The 16,287-nt window shown below is 37.2% G+C and overlaps 1 protein-coding gene across 2 annotated transcripts in view; it reads left to right on the top strand.

Moving 5' to 3' along the window:
- Nucleotides 1–16,287, top strand: part of RORA (RAR related orphan receptor A) — a 347,716-nt gene that overhangs the window by 13,172 nt on the left and 318,257 nt on the right. The gene's annotated exons all lie outside the window — the stretch shown is intronic.

The following is a 16,287-nucleotide window of genomic DNA, read 5'->3' as shown; positions in this document are numbered from 1 at the left end:
TTTTAATTGTGTGCTCCCTAAGTTTTGATGATCAGGGTAAAAAAACACCTTTCTGAATCTTCCTTCTTGACTTCTTTTGAAAGGAAGTAAGAGGAGAGCATCATCTCTGACTTGGAATCAGAATACTGCATTTCTTTTCAAAGCCTTCTGCTCAGTGAAACAGTGAAAGTTGCAGGGATCAAAAGGGTGGGAAAAGGGTGCAGCTGAGATTATCCTTGATCTGTGACAAACTCTATTGTGAAAATGAGACCACTTGGAACTTCAAGGCTGAACCAGAAATAGGAGACAGGGAATGAAGCTGAGATGGAAAAAATACTCCAGGAGAATGAAATGCATTAAAGATAACTGGAGAAGGAGGAGGGACAGTGATAAATGGTAAATGACAAAAGAAATTATAAAAAATAAAAGCTAAATCAGAAAGAGCAAAATGGATACAGAGTAAAGTTCACTTTCTTGAAAATAACTGGAGTAATTAAACTGTATTGAAATTTGGGAGAAGCATAAATTCTTAACATAAAGATTATCTAGAAAATAATTTTTTCAATCCAGAAATTCATTGCAGTTTTGCTGGCTCTTGTTCTTATTGCACTTTTGTGGTGCCTTTTTGCTTATATGTGCATAGGGGTGTGCTAATACTGATACCAATTTTAATTGAAGCAGACCTTGAAAAAAGCACTGGTAATGTTGTAGAGATAATTTGTAAAAATAATTTGGAAAACAAGGCAAAAATGATAATTTCATTAAAGTTTGTAGATTACATGGCAAGTAAGGCAGGAGTTATACTCATGGAATGGAAACCTACATATTTTTTTGTATGAGGTAGGAATCTCATGAAAAAACATTGTGTGTTATTGTATAATTAAAGTCTATGATATATTTGATATTTTCTCATGAAGGAATAAGAGTAAACAGATGGCTTTTTATTCTTTTGGTCTGCTGTTTCTTTGGTTTATTTTCCAAACTGACGTTCTTAGTTTGACTTGCTTGTTATTTTCCTCCTTATTTTTTTTTTTTTTCCTTTTTTGGTTCTCTTGGGGGATTTTTTTTTTTTTTTTTTTACCTTTTTGGTGTTACAGCCCTTTTTCAAATTAAAATGGAGTGTGGCATTTTACTATAGCTGAAAATTCCTACTAGACCTCAAGGTAAGCATTTGCTAAAACAGAATTTGGAGACTCCTTTAAAAACTCATTTTGAAGGAGCTGCTGTTAATAAGCACTTCTTTGTAGCATTAACAAACCAAATATTGAAATATTAAGGATTCTTGCTATAAACTGCCAGTGAAATTTATTATTTTTCTGAAAACCAGTTTATCTTCCTCAGTTTGCTCAGAGTAGGCCAAGTAACACCAAGCAGTGTGAATTCAATTACATGGATATGTGTAGAGTCATGTCACTGTGGAGTAATAAGCAAATAAATCTAAAAAAAACCCCACCCTTACTTAAGTTATGTTGATATAAAATGTGTATCAAGATCACATCTAAATATTTAAGATACAATGAAGGAGTTTTAGAAAATCAGAAGAGAGCTTTAAAACAAAAAGGATGAAGAAACATATTAATAAAATGATTTTCATGGTTCAAAATTTTCTGGGACCGATTCTGTGGGCCTCATTTTGAAAATTATTGTTCACTGTTATGGTGGCTGAGAAGATTTTCTTAGAAATCTAATCAGTAAAAAGCTCTTTCAGGGATTTTTTTGTCTATATTGTAAGAAAATCACATGGAATTTAATTTTGCAAGAGGGAATAGAAGACGAAACTATGATAACATGGGAGTAGAACAAATAAAATTCTTGCTATACATGCTCCTTAAAATCCAAAAATGAATATATTTAGGCTTGATCTAAACTCTGCTCTTATGTGAAGAGCCTGGTATGTTTTCCAGTCTGTGAAAGTTATGGTTTGGAAATGTTTATGCACAGGGAAAAAGAAACATTCATGTCTTAGGGTAAGAATGTGAGAACTTTTGTCTTTTCCTGAGGCTCTTTGAAGAATTTGTCTTAGACGAATTGTGATGTTTGCATTCCAGTTCTGAAAATACAGAAAGCCTTGGTTCTTGCCATGTGTCTTTTAACTGGGTGCACTCAAATAATTCTCCTTGGGATCACAGCAATACCTCTTTTTTTGAGTCAAAAGCATTTCCATCCAAATTTTTCCACTAAGGAACAGGATGAGCTGCACAAATTATGCAATGTGTAGAAGTTTATCTGTTCAGCTTATTTGTCTCTGGTTTTAGAAAGAGAAAGGAATTTAGCTTGCAGTTAAGGATAAATTAGAGGAGAACTGTCATGACCTCTCTTACTGTATATTGCATTAGTTTCCTTAAAACACACTGAGTCTGGTACATGAAAATCCCTTTTTTGCTTTTAAAGAATTCTCCAGTTCTGTAAGCACATGGTGTCTTTATGTTCATTTATTTAGTAGTAGCAGAGAGTGTTTCCTCCTTGAAGGCTTGGTCCCAATCTCTTTTTCTGCAACTGGACTGAGTGCATGCAGTGTATCAGTTCAGGGTAAAAACTATACAATTTCTGCTTTCCTTACACTCTCAATCACAATACACAATTTACAATAGTAAAAGAATTGTGAATAAATGTAGCAAGAGGTCTGGGCAGTGTTTGTTCTGCATTCAGTCAGGATTTAAACAAAAATACATGCCTTTGCAAATGTTAATGAACATAACTATGAGCAAAGTTGCATTTTATGTTCCTGGAATAATCAGTCAGATGTACTTATATCATTTGGTGGTGTTAGTTATTGTTCTGGTTTGTGACACAGCTATTCATCACACAAAAATGGCCATAATGAAAAGGTAAAACTCTCAGGGAAAGTTTAATAAAGGTGCCTTCCTGGTAAAAATATCTGGTCAAGGACCCTGAAGAGTGTGGGTGAAGGGGACAGTGAAATATCAGGGGTGTGTGTGCAGCTCTGTAACTCTTCATGGGAAGAGCAGCCCAGCTCATTTACCTCTCTCACAGACCAACCCTTTCTGACAATTTTCAAGTCAGTGGAAGTTTGAAATTAGTAAGATGGGAGCTGAGACAAGGCATTTGTATTTGTCAGTCTTTCCACCTCGAGGTTTAGGTGGAAACAATTGTGAGAGGCTGCCAAGGCTGATGTGTTTCATTTGGATTGCCTCTGTGCCCTGGGAGAAACACCCACAGGTCAGTGGTTCCTTCCAGCATTTTACCTGTGCCTCAGCAGCTGCTTTTACAGACGTGATAAACTGCACTTCTCTGCATGATTTTCAGGGAGACTGATACATCTGGTTTCTAAAATGTGAAGCCTTTTAATTCTCTATAGTTCAAAAAAGGGAAGTTATGCAGTCTCTCAGTCTCCCACTGTTTGTCTGGAACCTTTTCCAGTCTTGTTTTGTGGTAGTTTGGTTTTTTTTTTCCCCCCCAAGACTTGCAGTAGTTGTAAAAATTTGTGGCAGCTGAGCTTTTTAATCAAGCATCTGTTGGGGACAGAACTCAATCAGATGAGAAACATGAATGGACAAACCAGACGCACCAAATCTTAATATTTTCCTCCAGGCCTGAAAACTCTGCTGACATTTCCCTAAATAGAGCTAAAACCTAGACAATCGTCTTATTTTGACAAGAAAGTTGATTTAAGTTTTAATTTAAAAACTATTTGATTTTTTTTGAGAGTGCCTGTAATTAATACTATTTTTCTGACATTTTAAGTACTTTGCTCACTGTAATTTTCTCAGCTGAAAGTGTTTTAAAGCACAGAAAGTATAAATTATGTCTTGTTTTATACTATAAATGTTGAGGTGTGAAAGTTCTTCCTAACACAGCTTTTAGAAACTTCTTTTGTATGTCAAAAATCAGCATCAATAGATAGAGTAATAAAAAAATAATGCTGAACATCATACTTTTAATCACAAGAGTTTTCATTATAAATGATAAATAGATTTCTTTTATGAATCTCATAACCTTTTGTTGTGCATTCTCAAATAATTATTTTCCACTGCAACACAAACCAGTAAAAAACTGCATAGACTTTCTCAGATCCTTGTGTATCTGTAATTCTTGTCTGAGCCTGACAGTGCACTCTTATACCAGAGGCTGCTGAAAAGTTGCAGGAAGCTTCTAGTCTGTGGTAACATCTGAACTATTTCAGAGGTGCAGCCAAATCTTTTGGTGGTGAAGATGATTTTTAGGAGCTGCAATCAGAAGGTCAGAGATTGAAGTGTTTACTGGATTGAGATTGTGTAGAACTTATGAGAGCTAAACTGAAAGTTTTGAGTGTGTTAGCAGTCTCATGTCAGTTCCCCAAATATTGGAGAGTAATGAGTTGAGGCTGGCCCATTTAATTTAAAAGTAGAGCTAAGCAGTGAAACTAGTCAAGGGTGTGCTCATTATATTTGAGCAGAATTTTCCTCTGCTCACTGTGACACTCCCAGGATGGACTCGGTCATGGTTGCACCAGCACTGGTTATGGGTGTAATGCTGGGAGGTAAATTTGGATCTAAGCTGCAAAATTTCTCTGCCCTGGAGTGTGCCCCTGTAGATTCCCAGCTAGAATCAGTGCAGTGGGGCTGTCATTGTGTTCCTCAGCATTTCTGCTTCCCCTGTGTACTCTGTGAGAAAGTGTCTCCTGGATTCCACCTTCTCTTGGATTTTAACTTCAACAGAAGCTGGGAATACTGGAGGATGGGGACACCACTGTCTGTCACAGAGAACCAAGTTGTTAATTTGCTTCTGAAAAGGCACTATCTTCCAACTCAGTTTCTGCTTATAAAAAGTTCAGCAAGACCTGAAAGGTCCTGCCACAATGATCATTTAAATTGTTTTAAAGCATGGAAATAAAGATTGAGATTTGCATCTTGAATAAAAATTGAGATTTGTACAATGGAGATCATGTGTGATGGTGCCAATCAGCAAACTCATGTCAGTGGAAGAAATGTCTGTCCATGAGCTGGTTTAGGTGTGGAAACCATCTGATGATGCTACAGGCTGGGGATTTTTGGTATTGGTGATCAGGGTGGAAAATGTGTGCATGTTCTGGATGTCTTTCCCTTGAAGGGCAGGTATCAGTGGCAGCAGTATTTGCTGTCACTTTAGCAAGCCCCCCACCTAATTTCACAGTCTCTAGGATAGGAAACTGTGTCTTAAGGAACAACATGTAACTATTACAGACTCACCATTCTCTTCCTCACTTGTCCTCTGCTGCTTTCAACAGCATTAGTTGTAAATGTGTGAGCATAAGATAGATACATTTACAACTTCTGCTGTTGAAAAAGATGTGGACCTTAACTGGAGGAGGAATTACAACTGTCCTAAAACTTTTGTGAGAGCTCTTAACTGCTGAGCTATTAGATGAAAAAAGAGCTTTTCCTGCAGGTTTTTATAAAAGACAGGTGTCCCCTCTGGTTTGTGGTAGAAAAAGCCTTTGTACTGGAAGTTGAGAGAGTGGGGGCAGCAGTCTCCCTGCAGTGAGGATTTGCTCACTGGGTGTCTGCATCCTTAAGACATCACTGCTGCTCTGTGTGAACCTCATCTCTGCCTCACCCTCCTCCTGCACTGAGGAGGAGCCCTGGGCATCAAACTGGGCCCTGGGAATTGTTTTAAGCCTTGTTTGACTGTGAGTTAGACATTGTGGAGCTCAGTGTCATTGTGCAGAAACCTTTCTGTGAATTCTCTTCCAAAAGCTCATGAGTGCTTTTGAAAATACTTATTTTTTTTTTTCCTAAGCCTAATTTTCAAAGGTGATACAGGGAGCTTCTACTGAGAAGGGACTAGAGCTTCATGATGTGCAGACAATCAGCACAATCCAAAAATAATTCTCAGGTTGTGCTCCAGTGCAACTATTCTCAGTGTTACTATGTTATATTCTGTCTTGATATGACCTCTGCAAGTAGTCTTTATTCTCATATTCCCATTTCATACATTGTACCAGCACCTTTGAGATAAAATTCAGGTAAATCAGTAGAAAAATCTGTGTTCTGACTAAAGGAAATATAATTTAAATTTACCAGAAAGCTAAATACTCGGAACATGCCCTTGAAAAACAAGTTTGAAAACAATCTAAGCAAAGTTTTTAGTAGAATTGCATAAACCTGGGTGATATTTATGAAGATTTGTACCTCTCCCTGACTAAAAACCTGACTAAATATCAAACATCATTTGTATCTCTAGGTGCATAATGTAGCCTAGTTGATATAAGGTCATTGACTACAGTCTATTTTCCTGTGTCATTTTAGTAGAGCTGAGATGGATGCAAACTAAGAGTTTACAGGTATTTTATCAGTGAGAAGGGATAAGAGTGAAAACTGAAAAATGTAAAATGAATCTAGGAAGTGGCATTTAGTTTTTTATTTATCTATTACTCAGTAAATTCCTCTCTCTCTTTATGAAGATCAACCCCTGCCATTTTCCCCTTAGAGGCTTCCCTAAGGCTCCAGTCCAGAATGAAGTTTGGTTTGCCTCTTCTAGTTCTTACTTGGTGAATGGAAACTTGAAACAGAAGATGATTTTTCCTTTCTGGGAATGCTGACAGATTAATGTATGGCTGTTATTCTAGTTTGTGTTTGTTTATTTTATCATGTCATATAAAAGACCCTGACCAGAAAAGATTAAAAGCTTCCAAATCACTTATATGGAGAAATAAGTTGAGAAAGCTCCATTTTTAGTTTATGCAGCATAATTAAACACATCAATGAGCTAAAACATGAACATAGAAACAACACAGAAGACTTTATACTCAGCATTGAAGCATCCATCATTCTGTACATCTACTTTGTTAGACCCCCTTGAGTTCCAAGCTTGCTTTGAAATTACCCTTCAAAAACTGTAGCTTGGGTATCCTTCATCCTAATGGAACTATAGAGATGTGCCCAAGTTAGTTCATTCAGAAACTGCCCTTTCTGGAGTTGAAACAGGAAGGGAGGTAATGCAAAGCCTGCCAATTTTCCTTTTAATCTTTTTTAAGAGTCTAGAAGTGTGGCTCTTGGTCCATAAATCAGAACAGCTGTGAGAAACATTCCAGTAAAGGACCAAATGTAAATGCCCATCTGTGAATAAACTCAGTGGTAGTGTGGACACATTTAGGAATCTACAGGGCTACCTGGGCATACCTGCAGAAATGTCTCTATCAATTCTCTTTGTCCTTCTTCCTCTATGTCCATGGAGAATTTTGCCATTAGTGGGTTCCATAGCACTTTTTGAACTGCACACCAATCTGATCTTTTCTTCTTTTTGGAGAGCCAAATGCTTTAGCTATTTTCTCAAACATTTAGAGGTTTTGCTTTTCAGAATGTTCATCAGCTGCTGCTACTCTAGTTAGACACAGGCAGTACAAACACAAAACTCCTAGTCTTGCTTGGCTGAGCTGGCATAGCAGTGTAGGAACTGCTTGCATTGGGAACCTCCTGGGATAAAGAAAGTAGCAGTGACCAAACACTGAAATAGCTGGGATTCTGCAGAGGCAGAAAAAAATTGAAAGCATTAAACACAATCTTGCTTAAATATGAAATAGCTGCACACTAACCCTTTCTACTTCCTGGCAAGAATAATAATGCTGCTCTAATTCAGAATGAAATTAAAATCAAACAAAACAAATTCTCTGTAACCAAAAGCAAGTAAGTGGCAGGGATGAGTCAGGGCTGGAGTTTTGAAATTACAAAGTGGATTTTATGCAGGAGCCTTTCTCCCTTTCCCTGCTGCCAGAGAGGGTTCATAGGCAAGAGACTTAATGGGTTAGACAGACAACTTCTTGCTGACTAAGTCACAAAGAGCTGACACCTCTTCTGCATCTTGGAAGGCTTGCAGCTCTCTGGATGTTTTAAACCAGTGGTGTGCCTTGAACTCTTTTCTTAAAAGGAATTTTTTCCAGAGCTCTTTACAGATTTGAGGTAAATCACTTGCTTATTTGAGTAACTAACTCATTTTGTTCTTTCTGCTTTCTTATAGGTAAAGCACTCTATTCTGTTAGCTACAATATTAGTTCCCCCCCTCCTCCAGTAGCAGGGAGACCTTGGGTCAGATTCATCAAGAGGGATAACAGATATTTTCAGATATTACATACTAATGAATAGCTGGCTCTTATTCATTATTTATCTATACCAGAAATTTAATGAATACCTTGAAAGCTATTTGTTGAATTCTGTGTTTGTGGACAGCAGTGCATCACAAAGTGCAGATCACTGAATACCATGATCAAGTTTCTGTATGTATACAGTTAAATAGAAAAAATAGTTTATTTCAATCATGCATGTCTTTGTTCATTCTTCTATTTGCCTTAATGGCTTTCTGCCACAATTAAGCACTTTAGAAGGTGGGCATAGCATGAATTCAAGACAGTCACAAACCAAAGATCATCTGGATAAAAGCTTAAATATATGCTACTACTGCTTTGTAGTGTCATACATATGGGGAAGAATGAGGATTCTGAAAAAGCTGACAGGTGCCATGGTTAAATGATTTTTGATATGACTGGCTTCTCTGTCAAGAGACTGCTCCAGGCCCTAGGCTTTGGCAGTGCTGAGGTGGCTCCCAAAATTCTGCAGCTGTAGGTCAAGTCCTGCTTTTGGAATCCCTGAGCATGGAGATGTGAAGAGCTGAAGCTATTCCCATTGAGTGTGTGGCTCTGGTGACTGGGCAGCTTTACTAAACCAAGGTTTTATTTTTTATTTCAAGCAGGAACAGAGCAAAGCAGAATGGCCAGGGCAGGGGGAAGGTGGTGAGCACAGTGGCAGGGCTGTGATGACATCCCTGGGTTGGGCAGCTCCCTGCTCTGAACTCCTCAGAGGCTCAAGCAGGTTGCTGCATCTGTCACTCTGCCTGACAAGAACAGAGGAATATTGTTTAACTATTTGTGGTTATTTTGATGTCTTGCTTCCTGCTACTGGCAAAACAAGAACTGTAACTTGGCTGAGGCCTCCTTGGAGTTAATTCTGAAAGCAAGAAATCATTCCACATATGTTTTCAGCACGGGGCTTGTTTTGAACCTCTGTGTTGTTTCTTCTGCTTTGCTGATGGTCCAGAAACCAAAGCACCAAGTACATGCAGTGAGCAGTTTGATTACACAGTGTATGGAAATTTATTTCAGGGTGAGCACAGTGATCATAGAGAGGTTTGTTGTTGTCATGACTTCTTCTAACTCTCCTCTTGATAGTTCCATAGATGCTGTCAAGGGAACAGAATTGCTATCACTTGACCACTCAAAAAAGACAGCTTAGTTTTCCAACACTAAAGTAGTTTTTTGTAGTTCTGTGACCACTGGTACCACTCAGTTTCTTGAGCATGAATCAAAACTTCAAAAAGAGGGGGCATTTAAAAAGAAAAAAAATCTGACAGACTATATTTTAGGGTGGGGTTTTTTTTCCTTTTTTTTTTTTCCTCTGGGGGAAGCTTTACTAAAATGTTGTAGTTTAATAGTCTTCTTTCAATCCAGAATATTAAAGACACTATTCCTGGTATTTATGAGGTCTGAGTACAGCAAAACACTTAGGCATGTATCATGTAAAGCATTTTATTAGTTTTACTCTTCATTAGTTATATGCTTTCCCAAGTCTTCTCCAAGCCCCCAGTCTTTTAATGTCTAAATATGTGTAAATTCATTGACACTGAGTTTTTTGCTTTCTGGGTGTTCTGCTTGCCCATGAAATCTGAGGTACACATTCCTTTAATTGTGTGTAGCCAAAAAGGGCACATAACTCTAATTACCTGATACAGAAAGTCTTGACTAAATGTGTGATGGTCCTGTGTCTGTGTGTGCAGTCCAGAGTGTCTGTGAGTGTTAAAAACAACAATGGGCTTTTAAAAAATATTGCTGGCAAGTTTTTATGATCATTTCAGAACTATTCACCTCCCCCCATCCCTTTTCTCTCAGATAAAAGCATTTGGAGAGTTGGATTTTTAAAAATCTCATATCCCCAGACTGAAGTTCTGCAGGAAAAAACCAGAGCTGAGCTATTTATTTATCTATCTATAATTATCAGTGGTTAAACAAGGAGAATAGACTTGAAGTTCCTACTGAACTTAAAAAGACACTGCTTTGTGCCAACTAAAAATTAATTAGTAAGGAATTTTTAATTTCAGCATCCTAGGCCAAGAATCTATTCCTTGATAGAGTTGTCCCCATGGAATAGAGTTATGAGATGAGATTAGGAGGAATGTAAACTTTGTATCACATGAAGCTTCTACTCTGAGCACCAATGCAAAGGGCATTCCTAAATTTATTTTTTTTTGGTGTTGGAACATAAACTCAGAGCTGACCAGATGGGGGCCCAACATGCCAGATGAAAGGACACAAGATGCCATAATGTAGCTGGAAGATTTTGAGGTGGAAAAGCATTAAGAGCTTTTTAATCTGAAGTAAGAAATTGCTTTCCTGGATTTGTGAACCTGAAATGATAGAATAGCTAATAGCATTCATTTTGGAAAGTCATCAGATGCTGCTGTGCCTCCTGACTGCTTGATGCAGAGGGACATAAAAGTACTTGTGCCTTATCAATTGTTCTTTCTCTTGGTTTTGTTAGATTTTGTAATTTTTTAAGATGTGGATAGAAAGTAGGGAAACCTTAAAATTCCCAGTGGAAAACACTGAGTGATCACTAGATATAAAGTATTTCAGGTTGATGGCTTTTGTTTTTTTGTGAGAAATATAAATCTTTTGGCTCTCAAAGTCTAAACCAATTGATTTTAAACAATTTATCAGTCAAATCTTACAGCACTAGGGGAAAAAAAAGAGAGTTTAAATATATTATTTGTTAGTAGTAGAGTTTTGCATTCAGACAATCAAAAATTCTAAAGTAGAGCTGCTATGTTGTTCTTGCCTGTTTGTATTGATTTATGAAAAGCCACCAACATTAGTAATGAACTTTAAAGTGAACCACTTCTTGTCCCTTTGAAAATTGCTCTCTGATCTCTCAGTTCCTGATGGTAATTGAAAATCACAATAAAGACTTTGTAAAGCTGTGAGTCTCAGCAGAGGGGAGGCACAGCAGTGATGCTCACTGTACATGTACCAGGGAAATACCAGGGCATTATAAAGGTTACAGGAAACTGAAAGGAAAATTGTATTAGTGTTAAGCTCTTGCTGTAAATATTTAATTCTTTCTTTCTCTCCTTGAGTTGGAGGGAAATGATTGCCATCATGCCAAGGTGCACACTGTGAAATCTGTGTGGATTACTTTGGGTGAGCAGTGGCAGGCCTGAAGGGATGAAACACGGTGGAAATAGCAGAAAGAATCTGGGAAATGTCCTCTGGACTTTGTTCATGTGTCCATAGGGTAACATTGCCATGAAAATGAGGAAAAAAAATAATTCTCTTTTCTGTAGCAAGCTGATTTTCATGTTAGTTATTCACCAATTCACCAGGATTTCACTTTCTTCTTTTGTTTTTTTGTTTTTAAATCTTTGGTAGTTTTGCCTGAATTTCTGCTTTATTTCATTTTCAACTGGTAGTTGAATCTCTACAATGGCAACAAGGATTTCCATGATGAATTATGAAAGAATCCTACATATTATGGAAGGTAGTAAAGAGAGGAAGAAATGTAACAAAAAATTTACTGTAAGTGACAAGCTGAAATGGAAGAGTACTCTAAGAATCTATGGAGTACAGCAGGTTTTACTTTTGCTTTAAACTTCAAAATAACTGTGTGGGTTATCATGAAGTCTCCCAGTCACAAGATTCAAACCTCAACTACTAAAACAAACTTTGTGTAGGAAAGAGCTTTCTATTTTTACATGAAACCTCAGGCAATTTTTTTTTTTTTTTCTAAATGAGAGCATATAGTGTGTGCAAATACATTTGTGAGGATATTTTACATAGCCTGTTTTTGCTTTTAGATAATGGCTTTATTTTAAAGAAAAATGGTGACTCTTTCAAAAAGGAGAAGAGATGCATTAGCAGTCTCAGGGCTGCTTTCATAGGCCTGGAGAGATTCAGAAATGCAGAGCTGGGATTTTTCATTGCCAGGCTTACTAAAAGCTGAAATTTGATTTGAGAATGGTTGAGGCTCCTAGTTTGAGATGCTGAGAGTCTCTCTTGTGGCTATTCCTGAGCAATCTGTGTGCACTTGTGTACTTGATATGTAAGAATCCCCATCTTCACTGTACAACCAGCTCCCTAGAGCTGTACTCAAAATGGAGTGGCTTTTTTGGCTAGAAAAACCCATGGTTGGATCAATTTAATGAACTCTAATTTATGATTGATATATTAAAATGAAGAAGAAATTGGAAAATATGCAAGACCTTGATGTTCCTTTTTAAATGTGTTTCAGGAATTTGTTTTGGGGTTTTGTTTGGTTTTTTAACAGAAAATGTTGTTTTACTTTGAAACATATCTCAACATCATTTTTATGAGTGAGTTAAAAAAATCAAGGCACAAAACACATTTTAATTTCAGGTTTAATTAAATATTTTGTTTGGTTATAAGGTTAATTACTTTACATCACATGAGAAAAAGCTGAAAAATTTGCAAGGCTTAATTTGGGATTTGGTGCTTTATAGAACATGAAGACACCCCTAACAACAACCAAATTTGTTTTTACAGTATTAGAACTGTCAATTGTGAAATCTAAATAGTTCTGCCCTCTTCTTTCTCATCTCCAAACACAGAGAAAAACATATTTCTTCTATCTTACTATGCCTTTGTTCTATTAACACACTGGTATATATTCACTATGAAATTCCTCTTCCAAGGATTCTTTTTTTTCAGCATAATACTTGAAGCTTCACATTAATTTTTCTAGTCTGTATAAAATATATAAAAATTTGGACTTACTATTATAAAAGACACAAGCTGTTCTGTTGTGGAGCTTGAAGCTCTCAAAGAGTTAAAGCAAGCAGCAGAATATATGTTTTCTTTAATACAAGTTGACCTTTGCATGCAGTAGACAGCTTTCCATTTTCCTTGAAATAAAAATATTTTACTAGATACAGTGTTTGAATAAATCAAATTAGGCTTCAAATTATGTAAAACCTGACCATTTTAAATAAAATTACTGCTTTCTCTTTTGCATTTCTGGCATAATTCAGTTTTAATGGTCATCTAAGCAGTAATGTCTCTGCTATGTATTTGGGCTCCTTGCTTATACTGATGGGTCATGTATTTTTTTTTGTTACACGTACAATGAAGGTAATTTTTGTGTTTCTAAGCTAGAAGATCAAGTTCTGTGACCTGGAGAAAAAGAAGGTAAATCAGGATGGGTACAGGTGCAGCTCCTTGCTGTTGCAATGGAAAGCTGGGAGAGCTTTCTACCACCTGTCCAGAACATTTGTGAGAGGCTGGGTTGGGATGGAGAGGAAAGGCAGTTTGTACAATAATTTCCCCACCTTTTTGAAGGTGTTCTGTTGGAAATGGTGAAGTTACTGGTGGAAATTTGTTGGGAGAATGATAGAGATGTACAAAAGCACATACAAAATTACCATGTAGACAATAGGAATTTTTTTTATCAAGGACAAGCTATTTTTCTTCTCCTTGCTTTAACCTGCTTTTAACCTATTATTACTTTTAGAGAGGCATGTCTTTTTGCACAAGTGTGAGTTATCAGTCTGATATTATGGATAAATTCTATAATAAATATGGTATTTGAGGAAAGAACTCTTGAGTAAAAAACGCTGGGAAGAAGAGAGTACTGAAGCAACCACACCCACTTGGGATGTGAGTGAAATGATCCAAGGTTTCAGAAATGGCATCTCATTTACTGATCTTCACTAAAAAAAATCTTGCATTTTCTTGAGAACAAAAATGTAACTCTAGATCAGATTTTTCTCTTCCCTGTTTCCCTTCTACTCTCCAGAGAATATGGGCAGGCTGAGTTGCTCCTCTAATTCAATTAGCTTAACTTTGTGCAAGGAAGAAGTTGTCTGCAAGCATATGAAAAGCAAGAAAATTCTTCACCTGGCTAAAAGAAAATATGCAATGATTTTTTAAACTATCTGCAAGAAAACAGCAGCAAAAACTGAGAGAGGTGGGTATATCTGAGCCTTTTACCTTAATTCACTTACAGAAAGACTTGAATTTTTAAAAAGTGACCTGGGCTACTCTTTGTATCAGGAGATGCTGATCATGGACATTGTGCAGATAAGCACAAAGGATTCTTTATTTTGTATGTTGTGTGTTTCTCCACTTTCTTTCAGAAACAGAAAATCCAATAAGGAATGAATCCAAATGGCAGGAGAGGAAAGTGGAAATGGAGGCTTTAACAAACAATGAAAAGCAGCTCATAGTTTACACAACGAGTTTACAGCAAGGAAGGAGATTGCACTGAATCTGTGCTGTGCTAGCTGATTAACAAATGCTCCTCAGTCTTTAAAACAAACAAAATTATGTCTGTGAGTGCAAATTCCAGCTGAACTGTTTGATGAGCTTTCCACTTTGCTAAGAGATAAAGTTGTGGGAAAGGGTCCACTGAAGCTGCATCCAATCTAAGTGCCTCCAGCAGAGCTGTCTTATTTCTTTCCAATTATTTTTTATTTTGTTTTCATCTAGGATATGAGAGAATGCTGTTCAGGTACTGTTTGATTTAATTACTGTCAAATATTCAGGTTCCATACCTGTAGTTTACCAGTCTGCCTATTTTTGCTTAAGCTTAATGAGTTGCATAATTTTGAGGAGATTGCTGTATGTGTTTCCAGTGGAGGCAGTTTTTTGTCCTACTGTAAAATTTAATTAACTAAAGTTTTGTAAATCATTTAAAGATATGCCACAAAATGCAGTTACAAAGAATAGATGCATATATTTTAAACTCTTCTTTGAATATAGGTACATAAGCATGATGATATCAGAACTGTAAGACCTGCTTGGTGTCCTATGCCTTGCTTGACTCTGATACTTGCTCTTCTGAAAGTCATCAATCAATGATTTTTTTTATTTCTTCATCAAAACCACAGGGATGTGTCCAATGGAAGCAAAAGTGCCTTACTCTTAGCAACTTGTTGTAGAGGAGGAACAGCTGTAACTCTGCCCTGTTATTCAAGCTTTGCCCTCATGGTTATTCATCCTGCATCAGCATGTTCTGTACAAGCTTCCTAAGGAGGCTTGACTGTCCCTTTGACATGTGTGTGGTGTGGCCAGGTGTAGCCCAGACTCCAGAATGTGTTTAAGAGTCCAGACCTTGCTCTTGGTAATAGGATTTAGTTTTAGTCCTGTCCTGTGTGGAGCTGGGAATTGGACACAGTGATCCTTACAGGTCCCTTCCAACTTGAGATATTCTATGGTTTCATGAAACTCCTGGGTCAGGAATGTACTTTGGCATTCTTTTTGGAGGGAGGTATTTGAACAGCTGGATTAGTTATGTGTGTAGAAGACCCTTAGTGACTCAGGTTCAAAGGGGGCTTGCACATTAATGGGCAGTGAATGGTGTGGTGCTGTTCTTGTGTGAGCTGTGGTTTTGTTGCACATATTTGTGTGCTCTCTACCTCATCCTGTCCTGCCCAAGAATTGCTTTCTGTGTGTCTGGTGGCTGCATTCATTACAGCTCTTCTGCCACTTCCCCTGCCACTGAAATAGTGTCCAGAGGATCTTTATACCTCCTCTACTCCAGAATTAAGTAAGATTTATGTGACTTTTTCAATTACAATTTTTAGAATTATTAATCATTCTATCTACCTGAAACCAGCTAATCAATAGGAGATGTTTGGTGATACTTGTCCCTTTTTGTTCCATTACTGATACTTCTGATAGGACCTGCTGCAGGTAATATCTGCAGTAATTTCTAAAGCCCTCTTTCATCTAACTAAACATTTATCCTGAAGTTTCTCAGCATACCTGTCTTTGCTGCTAATGCTGTCTCACTTGTTGAAACAAGCTTAATGGTCGAAGTTAATGAACCATCTTGGTAGGGACTGGAAGCTAGAAATAGACTGAAGAACGAGGAAGACCTTTTCTATGCCCAGGAAATATCTTAGCACAACAGGAGAGGGAGTTTTGGACAAAAGTAATGGGTTTTATGTATTATATAAATCTCAAATGTCACCTGTCACCCTATTTCCTTTGCTCATGGTGCTTTCACTTCGTGGTCACCCTCTCTTTTTGCTAGAACAAAGCAGCTTTGTCTTTTTGCTTGTGTAGGTGCTCCTAGATTGTGGCCTCTACAAACAAGCTACAAATTTGTCCTGCTTTAGCTGGTTCTAATTGCTGGTGATTTATGAGAGAGATGTTGTGAAACAACATAAAATTAATTTTTCTTCTCCATTAATTCAGATGTTCTAAGCATTTGGGCTTACTCCTGTGATTTCCCCTCCCTCACAATTTACTTTGAAAACCAAAGCTGTACTGTGTTCTCCTATTGTAGCCTTCAGTGTTTCCTTCTCCTTTCTCATCTAAGTAAATTA

Source organism: Erithacus rubecula, assembly GCF_903797595.1.
Source record: "Erithacus rubecula genome assembly, chromosome: 14".
NCBI classification, from domain to species: domain Eukaryota; kingdom Metazoa; phylum Chordata; class Aves; order Passeriformes; family Muscicapidae; genus Erithacus; species Erithacus rubecula.
This window is presented reverse-complemented; position numbering and strand designations above follow the sequence as displayed.